Raw genomic sequence first — 12968 nt, 5'->3', positions numbered from 1 at the left:
AATCACAGACTGTCAGCATCAGAAGGGGCCACCTGGAGTCAAGGTGCTTCCTTTAGCTTTTGGTCAACCTGCAGGCCTCACAGCACCGACTCACCACCAACCACTGCTGCCCCGTGGTGCCCACATGCCACATGCGAGCATTCGCCCAAAGGGCGTCTCAGCCTGGGCTGTGAGCTGCCCAGCTCCACAACTATTAATACTTGTAGCTTTTTCTCTAGTTTTCTTGCCCTCCTCTCAGCCTTTTAGCAAGAGGATCCACTTGTGATGATGACGTTATGGTTCCCACCAGTTATTTTCCTAAATAGAGAAAACTTTAGTTTTTCATGACTTCAGCTCTGATGCTGTTTCCCAGCACTTGACCCAGAGGACAAAGGCACACGACACTTACGGAGCTCACAACCCCCAACCCCCTCGGCAATCTACCTCGTCCAAATGCAAATCACAAACTGTAACACCACGCTTCTGGTCTAGCCCCGTGTCCTCGGACTGGATACCAAAGCATCACCCATGAGGTCGTCAGAAAAACAAATTCCCAGGCAGGCAGCCCAAACTCAGAATCACAAACTGTCTCTCCCACCTTTCCTTCTTTTAAGAATTCAGATATCATCTCAGGAGTCTTCTAAAAGCTTTATTTGAGATATAATTCACATATGTATCATAAAATCACCTATTTTAAGTGAATAATTTTTTAGTAAATTTAGTAAATGGTTATACAATCATCAATAACAGTTCCCTCAATGCAAAACGACTCCTAGTATCCACTGGCAGGTGGTCTCCATTCCCAACCCCAGCCTCCAGCAACCAACCAATAATCTACTTTCTGTAGTTTTTACTCTTTAGGAAATTTCACATAAATGGAATCACAGAATATGTGGTATTTTCCATCTGTCTTCCTCCATTTTATGTTTCTGATATTGTAGCTTGTACCAGTTCATTCCTTTTCCTATCTGAGTAGTGTTCAATTGTATGGATCTACCAGTGTGTTTATCCACTCACTGGTTGATGGTAATTTGGTGTATTTCCATTTGGGGGCTATTATGAACAATGTTTCTATAAACATTAGTTTACAAGTTTTCTGTAGACATATTTTCTCGATTTTCATGTGTATTTTCCTAGGTACCTAGGGTCTTATGGTAAATTTGTATTTAACTTCTTAAGAAACTGCTAAACTGTTATGCAAAGGGGCTGCACCCATTTCTCCACATCTTTGCCAACATCTGTCATTGCCTATCTTTTGGGTTACAGCTATTTTGGTATTGTTATTTGGTACAGTTATTCTGGGTGGGAAGTGGCATCTCAGTTTTAATTTGCACTTCCCTAATGACTAAGGATGTTGAACATCTTTTTGTATTTATTGGCCACTTGTGGATCTTCCTTGGAGAGATGTCTATTCAAATCCTTTGCACTATTACTTGGATTGTCTTCTTGTTAAGGAGTTCTTTGTATACTCTGAATATCAATCTTTTATCAATATGATTTATAAATGTTTTTTCCCAGTCTGGCTTGCTTTCTCATTTCCTTAACAGTGGCTTATGACACACAAGTTTTTAATTTTGATGGAGTCTAACTTATCAACTTTACCTTTTAGATTGTGCTTTTGGTGTCGTATACAAGAAATCTTTGACAAACCATGAAGATTCTTGCCTATAATTTATTCTAAATTCAATAGTTTTAGCTCTTGCATTTATTAGGTCGTTGGTCCATTTTGAGTTAGCTTTTGTATATTATGAACGATCTAAATTCATCTTTTTGCATATGGATAACCAATCCTTCCAGCCTCAACTGTTGAAAGGGCAATATTTTCTCCACTGAATTGCCTCAGTACCTCTGAGGAAAACCGACTGCCCATGAATGTAAGGATTAATTTCAAGACTCTCAATTGTCTCACTGAGATAGCTAGATGTATCTAGATATATCTTCATTCCAATACCACACTATCTTGACTACTGTAGGTTTATAGTTAAGTTTTAAAACCAGGAAGTATAAGTTCTCCAAATTTGTTTTTATTTTTCAAAATTCTTGTGGCTATTCTGAGTCCTTTTATATTTCCATAAAAGTTTTAGGATCAGCTTAATTCCTGCAACAAAACCTGCTGGAATTTTGACAGGAATTGCCATATTAATAGTGAATCTTCCAGTCCATGAACATGGAATGTCTCTCCATTTATTTAGATCTTCTTGTGTACAATCTCATACTTTTATTAAATTTATTCCTAAGTATTTTATCCTTTTTGATGGAATTAATTTCAAGTTGATGTAATTATATGTAGACATGCAATTGATTTTTGTATATGTCTTCTATCTTACAACCTTGCTGAATTCCTTAGCTTTAATGTTTTATGTTTGTATCACTTAAGATTTTCAAGATAGAATCATCTCATCTGCAAATAAAGACAACTTTATTTCTTCCTTTCCCACCTGGATGCTTTTTATTTTTTTCTTGCTTGACTGCAGGGTTAGATCTACAGTATAAAGTTGAATAGAAGGAATGAAAGTGGACAACTTTGACATTCCTGACTTCAGGGGAGAAAGTTATTCTTCCACCATGAAGTATGATGTTAGCTGTTGTTTTTTTATAGATACCCTTTGTCCGGTTGAGAAAATTCCCTTCTAGTCCATGTTTTTGAGAGTTTTTATCATGAATGGTGTCATACTTTGTCAAATGCTTTCCCTCTGCCTTTTGAAATGACTCGTGTCTTTTGTCCTTCCATCTATTAATATGGTGGAATACATTCATTGGCTTTCTGGTATTAAATTTCACCTGGCCATGAACCTAAGCCTTTCTAAATGTCACTGGATTTGTTGAAGATTTTTGTATCTATATTCATAAGGGATACTGGTCTGTAGTAGTGTTGTGATGCTTTTGTCTGGCTTTCGTATCAGGATAATAGGGGGCTCATAACATAGAACAAGTAAGTATTCCCTCCTCTTCTATTTTCTGAGTCTCTGAAAGATTGGCATTATTTCTTCTTTATATGTTTGACTGCATTCACCAGTGAAGTTATCTGGCCCTGAGGTTTATTTCATGAGAGAAGTCTAGTTTCCAGTCTAATCTCTCCCACTTGTTATAGATCTAATGAAATTTTCTATTTCTTCTTGACAAAGTGTCGGTGATTTGTCTTAAGATTTGTCCATTTCACTTGCATTGTCCATGTGTTGACATAAAGTTGTTCATAGTATTTCCTTACCATTCTTTTAATTTCTATAAAATTGGTAGTTATGTGACCTCTTTGATCCTTGATGTTGGTAATTTGTGTCTTCTTTCTTCCTTGGTCAGTGTAGCTAAAGGTATGCCAAACTTGATCTTTTCAAAGACCCAACAATTGCTTTCATTGATTTTTCTCTACTATTTTTGTTTTCTATTTCACTGATTTCCAAACTAATCTTTATTATTTCTTTCCTTCTGTTTGCTTTGGATTTATTCTTGCTCTTCTTTTTCTAGTTTTTTTAAGGTGGAAGCTTAGACTTTGATTTGAGATCTTTTTAATATAAGTATTCACAGCTATAAATTTCCCTCTGAGCACTGTTTAGCTGCATCCCATATATTTTGATATTATGTTGTGATTAACACTTATTAGGAAGTGATATCCAATTTTTTTTTTTTTTTACAAACACCTCTTTAATCATCCACTTACTATCATTTTTGCAAAAGTCCAACTTCCAGGAAGATAACAAGGAATTTAATATAAAAGGTTGTTAGTTAACCAATTCAAGCTCTGTACTTCAGATTCTAAGAAGTAACATTGAGCATATTAAGATCTCTCTATCTATGCATAATAGTCCAGTAATCAGGCCAATGTGAGCTATCTGGAAAATAAACATGGATGCATTTGGTATTAAGCCACTGCATACACACACCCATGTCATCATTCAGACGGTTTGAAGACTGAGTTCCATCCTCTTAAAGACAAATAAGAATTCTGTGAAACACACAGCTAAGTGGTTATTTAGAGAAATTCCAAGTGTATATGGCAAATGAATTGTGATAAAATACTATTCTTTTGTTCCTATAATAGTTTCTTTTAATTAATAAGCATCTTTCAAAGTTATAAAATGACATCAATTCATTTTCCAAAGTTAAATCAATGTGTGAGAGCATGAGAGAGCATCCTGCAGGTGAAAATCATTTTGGCACAAGGTACTTCCGTGTCCTGCAAGTTTTCTGTTTTGTTTTAAAACTATTACCGAATATCCTTTCAGGAATAGAACAGAAGTAGTCTAAAATGACTTGAGTTTTGTTTCTGATGAAGCTATCAACATCATTTGAATACTGAAGCCTGAGGGTTGTTTTCCATCAGAAAGTCATACCTAAATGGGCAACAGCAGACAAGGGTCACCAGGCTGAGGTCCGAGGTAGAACTAACACAGCCTGGCTCACGAATGGGCAAAACATAGGAATGCCATGTGCTGATATCTGAGCAATCTCATAAGCACATTCACAGAACTCCAAACACAACAACTTTAATCATTTCCCCAGTTCCAAAGTCTTTTACGAATAAGATTCGTATATTGACATAAAAGTTAATCTGAAGGTTTAAAACAGGAAGATTTAAGTCAAAATCATTAGAAACATAAAAGCATTTTCTCACCATCCCTGAGATACAGCCTTGGAAATATTAAAGTAACAAAAACTCCCATGATTTTTAAGTACTCCCTAAGATCCAAGATGGTAGGTCTCAAACTTGAGTATGCACAAAATTATTTAGGGGTAGGGAAGGAGTTCTTCTAAGATCGCAGTTTCCTGAGCGTCAACTTTAGTTTGTGTGAAGCCTAGGAATCTGTATTTTTAATAACCCTCACACAGATGATCATGTAGCTGGACTCTCACGCTGCACGCAGACACTAGCCTAAGATGGGTTAGCAGAAACAATTTCTCAGTCTTACTGAACACTCTTAAAGACCACCCATTTCTGATGATTAACAAAATTAACATGTAATCAATTCCTATTTCTTAGCTCTTTAACCCCTTTCTACTCCAGAATAATAACTTAATGGTGAGTTACAAGCACAATGTCAGTGAGGAAAAAAGCTACAAAACCTCACCTTTTAAATATATAATCTTAATGTAAGTAAATGAATCTTCTATAAAGGCTTATTTAGGCTCATGACAAACCATTAAAAGTGTGCTAACTGTTGATAAGGCAAGGAAAATAAAAGCACAAAAGGACTGGGGACTAACGTGTAAGAGAAAATGGTCACGTCAGCCAACATTTCATTACAGTACACGGTGCCTCCTTAGCCACCAGCTCCAACAGGCAACCTGGAGCTGGGAAGCTGCCCTTTTCTCTGCAATCCTGGTCACCAATGTGTGGTGCTAAAGTGAAAGGGAGAAATTAGATCCTCAGTGGCCTTCCCAGGAACCACTCAGAGAAAGAATTCCCATGTTGAAAAATGAAAAGTGCTCCTAGTTGTCACAGCAAACCCCACCATCAAACACACTCTTGACAGTCATGTAGGACCAACTCCCGAGGCTGTAAACCCAGCATGGCCACTTGGGATACAGATTTGACACTTCTGTCTGTGAACATTTTCCTGGGGCCTCCTGACCATCCACAATAGGAGAGTAACTGAGACAGTAGTTATGCAACAGATCTTTGTGCAAAGAGAGCAGTTCTCTCACTACTCCTCCTTCCAGGAAGCAGTCAGGGGGTAGAGGTTGGGGGGGAGGGGTTGGGCAGCAGGGTCCTTGGGGGCAGGTGGATATACTGACCTCTGAGGTTTGAGTGTCACCCGTGTCCAGCAGACAGGATACAATCACTTTACCAGGGACTACACTCGCCACTGGCCCTCAGGCCCGGGCTGCTCCCTGGACTTTGCGGATGCCACGAGGGGTGACAGGTGACAACCTCAAAACTCAACTGGCCTGTGACACCAATCACGATGTTATGAACATGCTGTGCAGCAGGCAGTCAGAGGCCCTGGTGGAGGCCAGAACAGTGGAGATGCCTCCTGACTCTATCGTGGGCCTCTACCCAAGCACTCAGCTTCATAGGTGTTCTGCAGGCACTCAGGAGCTGGCAGACAGCCTGAAGTGGAGAGCCATTGAAAGACAGACTCTCAGGTGAACCTGAGATGAATCTGCTCAGTGTCTCTTCTCATGCTTAAAGGTATCCTAGGCACTGTATGAATTAGCTTACTCCTTTTTTCAATAATGTACTTTCATATACTTCCCTTTTGGGGGGATTTTCTGCTCAAAGTCACTCAAACCAGAACTTTTTCAAAAGGATACTCTGGACACTACCTAGGGAACTAGGTATGACTTTACCATCTGAAAAAATTCATGACACAAGATTCTTAAAATCTTGTCTTTAAAGATCATAAAAAGTAAATAAATCAACACAAAATTATATTAACATGATCCTGAAATAAGATGCTTAATAAAGGTATGACAATTTACTTACGTGCAAAGGAATTTTGGTAATATGGTTAGCTATAAAAGGAACTTAATTTTCTTGGAAAAATTAACAATCAGACTTAGAACAACGGCCTCAAATAAATTTTGAAAAACTTCTAATTTACCTTCAGTTCAGTGCTGAATGAGCATATAAACTATTAAGTTAAACCTAGGATGCTCAGTATAAGGAAAACATTAAAATACCTTGATATACAAAAGTCTCATCTTAATAGTGTCTTTCCTCAAAATACTTAAAATGTCTTGAAATCCAGTAAATCCTACAATATCACATCAGAAAAGTGAAGCTGGTAAAGTTGGTCTTTTCTCCAAAGAAGGTAGAGATAAGAATACAGAGCTACTGTTAAGATGTGTGTCTAGCCAAAAATCATGCCTTCACCTCTGTTCCAGCTTGAAATTGTAGGTAGAACTGTTTTTAAACAGGAAACAAATCACAATTTTAGAATATTTTAAATTATGAAGACACAGAAACTGGGGCAAAGGTTTTGGATTTTTCTGATATTAATGGTACACAATTTGAAACTTAACCTTGCACTTCATGATAAAACTATAAGATAAGGTGCATGTAAAACCTGAGAAGCAGCAGGTATGACAACCCAACCAGGCAAGTCCTGACCACAGCCAAATGGATCCTGCTGGAACGTGGAACACAAGTTTGTCCTGCTGTCTCACAGAAAGCCCCTCACTGGAGGAGGCTGGGCAGAAACAGCCCTGGTGGATTCCAGTGTATTAACGGTCTGTTGGCCAACGGTCGGCTGGGAGGATTTTGACTGTAAACTGAGAATATGCTGCAATTTACATTTTACTTTGTTTTCTCTTTCTAAAAGCTACACCACACCACTCTTTGGTGTCACAGACAACTAAAATGCTTACATGGCAGTTGTAAGCTCCTCCACGGAGCACAGTGTAGCAGGAATAAACACCTTCATCAGCTTCACGTTCATCAGCCAAAGTAATTGCTGGTATAAGGCACCTCACTGAACCAGGCGAGCAGTGGGAAGACTTCGATGTAGTAACATGCAGAACAGACACAAGCTTATTGCTATCTGAATTACCTTGCTAGTGTAAATGTAGTATATAGATGGTCACTTATTCTGAGGCATTTTTGCAAAAACAAGTTACTCTTTCCTAAGTGCTTTTAAAAAACAGGAAATCATAATATTATTCTGGATAAACAAATTAGAAGTTCAGAGATGTTAAAAGAAAATCATCACGCAAAGAAAGAAACTGAGCACAGACATGTTTTAAAATAGAGAACAGAGACCAGACTCCAAATACCTGCCCAGGGCTAATTCTACCAGGCCTTGTGAGTTTATCCTGCAAAGTCCAGCTGCTGCACCGCACTGCACCCCCCCAAAATCCCAAGTCATAACCACCATATAACTCACGTACTGGTGAATTTTAACCACACAACAGTGACCACAAGTTTTAGGAGCCATTTCAGTGAGATGCCTCTCCGAGGTGGCAGCATACCATATCAATTTACATTATCTGGAAAGAAAGAGCAATCTTCCACAGGACTCTTAAAACTTCACTATTAAAGGACGGAGAATTTTCAAGGGCAAAATAACTATGTATACCTATTTTGTTCCATAAAAGATTTTAGGTAGCTTATGAAATTATTTGTATATTATCCACATTTACAAAATATCCTAGAGGCAAGTGTACGTTTTTGCTACTATCTGAAGAGTATTAAAGCTGAATTAGGTTAGAACTGACTTGCTTACAGGTTATAATAAAGACCTGCAACAGAGCAACATTTGAAATTCCACTCTGAAGAAGTTTAATTAAACCCTCACCTCCTTTAGAGGAAGGCAGCCTGCTATCTTCACTTTCCCAGCAGGACAAAAACCTGCTCTTGGTGCCCACACCCTCGACACCTTCCCAGGCGTCCCACTGAAGAACACAGGCAATGGCACCGTTACGCGCCAGCTGCCAGCTACCATTCTCGGACAATTTGATGGTTACTTCTTTTGAGCACACATGAAAATAAAATGAAATTCTGTTGCAGTTTAAATAAAGCAGCTGGCTTTACTTGAGTGTGGGACCAATGTTAAATAGCCATACCAGAAATTAATTAAAGATGGGACATCAAATACTAAGGTGAAATTTAATACCTGCAAACAACCCCGCCCCCCGAAACCATAATCAACTTTTAAAACTTCTCCAAAGAGGGACTGATTTCAGATTATATTAGAGAAAAAGCAACATCGGTGATTAAAGACACAGTGCATCAAGGCCTCACTTGGGGTGGGAGTGAGGACAGTGGTCATGACTCTCCTATTACACACAACGGCTACGTTTCATTGGGCATAACTGTCCTGTTTTAAAGATACGACTTCCCTCTTAGGCAGCAAGACATTCTGAAAGTAGACTGCTATTTAAATTACTCCAAATCGGGCCACTGGCCGACACTGCCAACTCTAGCACCACGTTTCACGAAAGCACTAAGGAGGCAGTTCAGTGTTCATGACCCCTACGGCAATGTGAGAACATTAGCAAAACACAGATGCAGACCTTTATTCATGAAGGTTATCTTTATAGTCTACTTCTCAGTCACAATAAAATGGAAAATGTGGAACATCCCACTGACCTTTCAACGGTGCTTTTTACAACAATTTTTACATATGCTGGGAGATGCTAGTGTTCTGAAAAAATATAAAAATGGAAATCTTCCCGATTGACATTATATAAGTGAAACTATATGAAACTAAAAGTAAGATCTCAAAGATCATAAAATCAAAGCAAAACATGGCAAGGCCTGAAATGACAGAGCTGCTGTCTGTGTAAGGTCCTGACACCCAATGAAATCCCAGCACGAAGGTGACTCGCCCCCTCTGCATCGGGCTCAGGTTTGAATCACGCACACATCCAGCATCATTGGATCCACTCATCTTTTGAGTGAGTAGGGCAGGATTCTCCCCAATTACAGATGAGGAAAAGAAGTTAGAAAGGCTAAACAATTTGCCTGAGATCATACTGATAGGAAGTGGGCAACTAGAACTCAGAGATTTGGCTCTTCTTTCAATGCTCTTTTTCGTACACTAAATTTATCCATCCCTTTTAAATAAAAATAGAAAATTAGTATTGTTTTAAAAATAATTAGTCTGTCAAAAATAATGCTCTGCCAATAAGATTTCTTTTCCATTGTAAGCTTAACAGTAAGAAAGCCCAACTAAATCTTAACACGGTGCTGTGGATTAAATTGCATTACCCCAAAATTCATCTGTTGGTATCCTAACCCCTGGCAACTCAGAATGTGACTGTATTTGGAGATATGGCCTTTAAAGAAGCGGTTCAGGTTAAATGAGGTGGTTATAGCGGGCCCTAATCCAATGTAACTGATGTTCTCACAAGAAGAGATCACGACAGACACACACAGAGGGAACACCATGTGAAGTTGGAGGTAGGACAGCTGTCTGCAAGCCAAGGAGAAAGGACTCAGGAGAAACCATCCTGCTGACACCTTAACCATGGAGTTTCACCTTCTAGACCTGAGCAAGAATAAATGTCTATTGTTTAAGCCCCACAGCCTGAGCTGACGGACACACATAATATGTAGAGCAGTATCAGAAAACAATCCTTCAGTGGTCTACCGCATGTAACCTGCTCAGAGCATGACCCTTTTTAAAAAATATAATTACCAAATTTTAAAAAAGGGCCAGTGACAACGGGTGAGACACTTCTGTTTTTGTTTACTTGTTTGTCTTACAAATGCATGTGAATTAAGGAGACGGCTGGTAACAGGTGTTAGTTCCCTGTGCTCTGTGTGATCTCTCCCCCACAGACTGCTCAGAGGCAGTAATTCTAGTTGTAGGACAGTGCAGGCTGTGGACTCCATCCCCTCAGACATGTTTTTCAGTCCTTAACATACTGCTCTCTTCTGCTGGCTGGACTGCTCTGAAAATGACCACAATCTTGTCCTTCTCCTGTGGCAAATCAGATTTGGGATAAATTAAGACAAATGCAGTGGTTAAAACTACTTGGCCACGGTATTACAGGGCAACTCGAAGCAACACTTTGTTCAAATCAGGTCCCCCGTAAATAACAGACATGCACACACACACACACACACACACAGAGTAAACACAGTCCGCAACAAAGTACAACTCTTGGGAAAAAAGCCACAGTCACCAGGGACCACTCTCCTCTCGTTTTTCTAGTGGGAATGCGCAGTGCACAGGTAGTCGTGTTCAGATTTCTTACAAATCCTTTAGGAGACAAATCTAAGGCAAAAGCTTTAAAGCTACTTTCACAATCTGTATCAGAAGACAATTCAGAATGCTGAATTTCAATCTTCAGTTGTTAACTGTTTATGTTAATATCAAGGTTTTTAAAAGGTCTTCCTTCTGTCCCTTTCACATCATAATCTGCTTTGGTTCCAACATGAAGACACAGAATTTAAAGTTACGTGTAATGTGCCAATCCTATAAAAAGGATTTTTAGGTAGTTCACATGGTACTTCAAGCTCTAATGTTCCCCCAGAGCATGAATTTTCAAAGCGTAAGTTGAAAGTAACGAAAGAGGATGGAGATAAAGCGGAAGCAGGAACACACCCACAGTGCACACGGCAGCCTACTCACCTACTGTTAACAGCCACCGTAAAAAAGACATGCATGGAAAGGGCCCACGCTTCCGTGTCACCATTGCGAGAGCTGACAGGGGTCAATGCGCTACCTGGTCCAGTGCCCTCACGTAAAAATTAAGCAGAAAGAACGCAATGTCATTTTTAGGCAAAATGATGTGCCAAGGCAGTACCCGAAGACCATCTGCCACTGAGTTACCAAAACCTAAGAGTTTTAGGGCCCATACAGGGGCAGAGACTATCCTAGAATGTCTGGAGAAACAGTTTACAGACTCACCTAACTTTCTGAAATTCAGCAGCCTAAAAACTTAAACACACACACACACACACACATACACACACACACACACGTATATTAATGACATAGGACAATTACTGTAAAAACTAGGAAGGCGCATAAGAAGTCTAGGTTTTATAAGAATATTAACTTAATGACATGTTTAAAGTGTCCTTGAAATATAAAATAGTATCTACATTCTTGTGATGGAAATTATTTAAATATTTCCAGTATAATTTCTCTCCAAATAAAAGATATTTATTTTCATCTTTTATTAGCTATATTCAGTATAACTTTGGGTTACAATTCTCACTATAAAGAGATTTCTACATTCTAGTAACTTAACATAAAACCTTTTATTATGCAACTTGGAAATAAAACACTTTTTGCTATCAATGTACGAAATAAGGTTACAGAAAATTATCCATAGAAATTACTGGACCATGGACTATTCAAATCAAATCACCCCACTGAAGTAATTTAATTCTGAGGTGTGAACACAGCAGCTTGGAGCCTGGGCACAGCATTGAGGGTCTGAGTCCTGATGGCCTCTGTAATCCTGGACAAGGTACCCAACCCTCACTCCTTTTACAACAGCTCAACATGGAAAAACGTCATGCCTTCCTCACAGTATTAAGAATTAAATGAAGGGACTTCCCTGGCAGTTCAGTAGTTAAAAGACTCTGAGCTTCCACTGCAGGGGGCATGGGTTCGATCCCTGGTTGGGGAACTAAGATCCCGCATGCCACATGGCATGGTCAAAAAACAAAAACAAAAAAACAAAGTGTTTGGCAAGGTACTTATTAAGCACTTTTGCTAGTGCTTTATCAAATGCTTTATTATCACAGAGCTGTGACTGCACCAAGTGAAGAAACAATGGAAAACAAGCCCATCCCTGCAATTCTCCAATAGTGGCGACTGCTCTAGACCTAGTTCTTCAGTTTACAAACAGCAGCCAGCAACCGCCAACCTTTAGACTAAGCTTGCCTTGTTATTTTGGGGGAAAATATTTCCTGAGCTGTACCTTCGATACTGCAATGAGTGATTTACCTTCAGGAAGATGACTGTAAGATCTCGCCCAGGGTGAACACGTGTGCTTCCAGGTTCATCTCCTCCCTACACCTGTCTGCGACTCCTCTCACCAGAGTCTGAGAGGTGGTCCTGCATCCCCTTGGCCAGGGCCTCAGCAGTGGTCATTGCAGCTGCCATGCCAAGCCTCCCCAGCCACTCTGGCAGCAAGAAAAGCGACCTGTCCCGTCCTAGCTTTAACCACGGATCCTTGGGCCAAACAGGGAAACATAAAAAAGGAATCTAATTAAGGGCAGGCATACCATAAACTCTACTTTTCCCCCTCACTGATAAAATTATCCAGGAAGATAAAATACAGAGTACATATAGTTCCAGTATTACCTACATGTCTTTGTCCTTACTACTGAAAAAAAAATGGAGATTTTTCACTGCTGAATTTCACTAGTTGGTATTTAAGTATTAATAAAAGCAATATATAATTATAGCAAGAAAAGATGTGAAAGTATAAAACACACATTATTTAATTCTATTTAAACAATTCTTTTAAGTTTAAAATTTTATGATAAATTGAAATTTCTCATTAATTGCTAGTCACAAACTTTCATATTTTGGACTATGTAATATATTGGGGCTATTGATTATTGCTCCCTTTCTTTACAGGTACTA

The sequence above is a fragment of the Balaenoptera borealis genome (assembly GCF_965194805.1).
Source record: "Balaenoptera borealis genome assembly, chromosome: 8".
NCBI lineage: Eukaryota > Metazoa > Chordata > Mammalia > Artiodactyla > Balaenopteridae > Balaenoptera > Balaenoptera borealis.
This window is presented reverse-complemented; position numbering follows the sequence as displayed.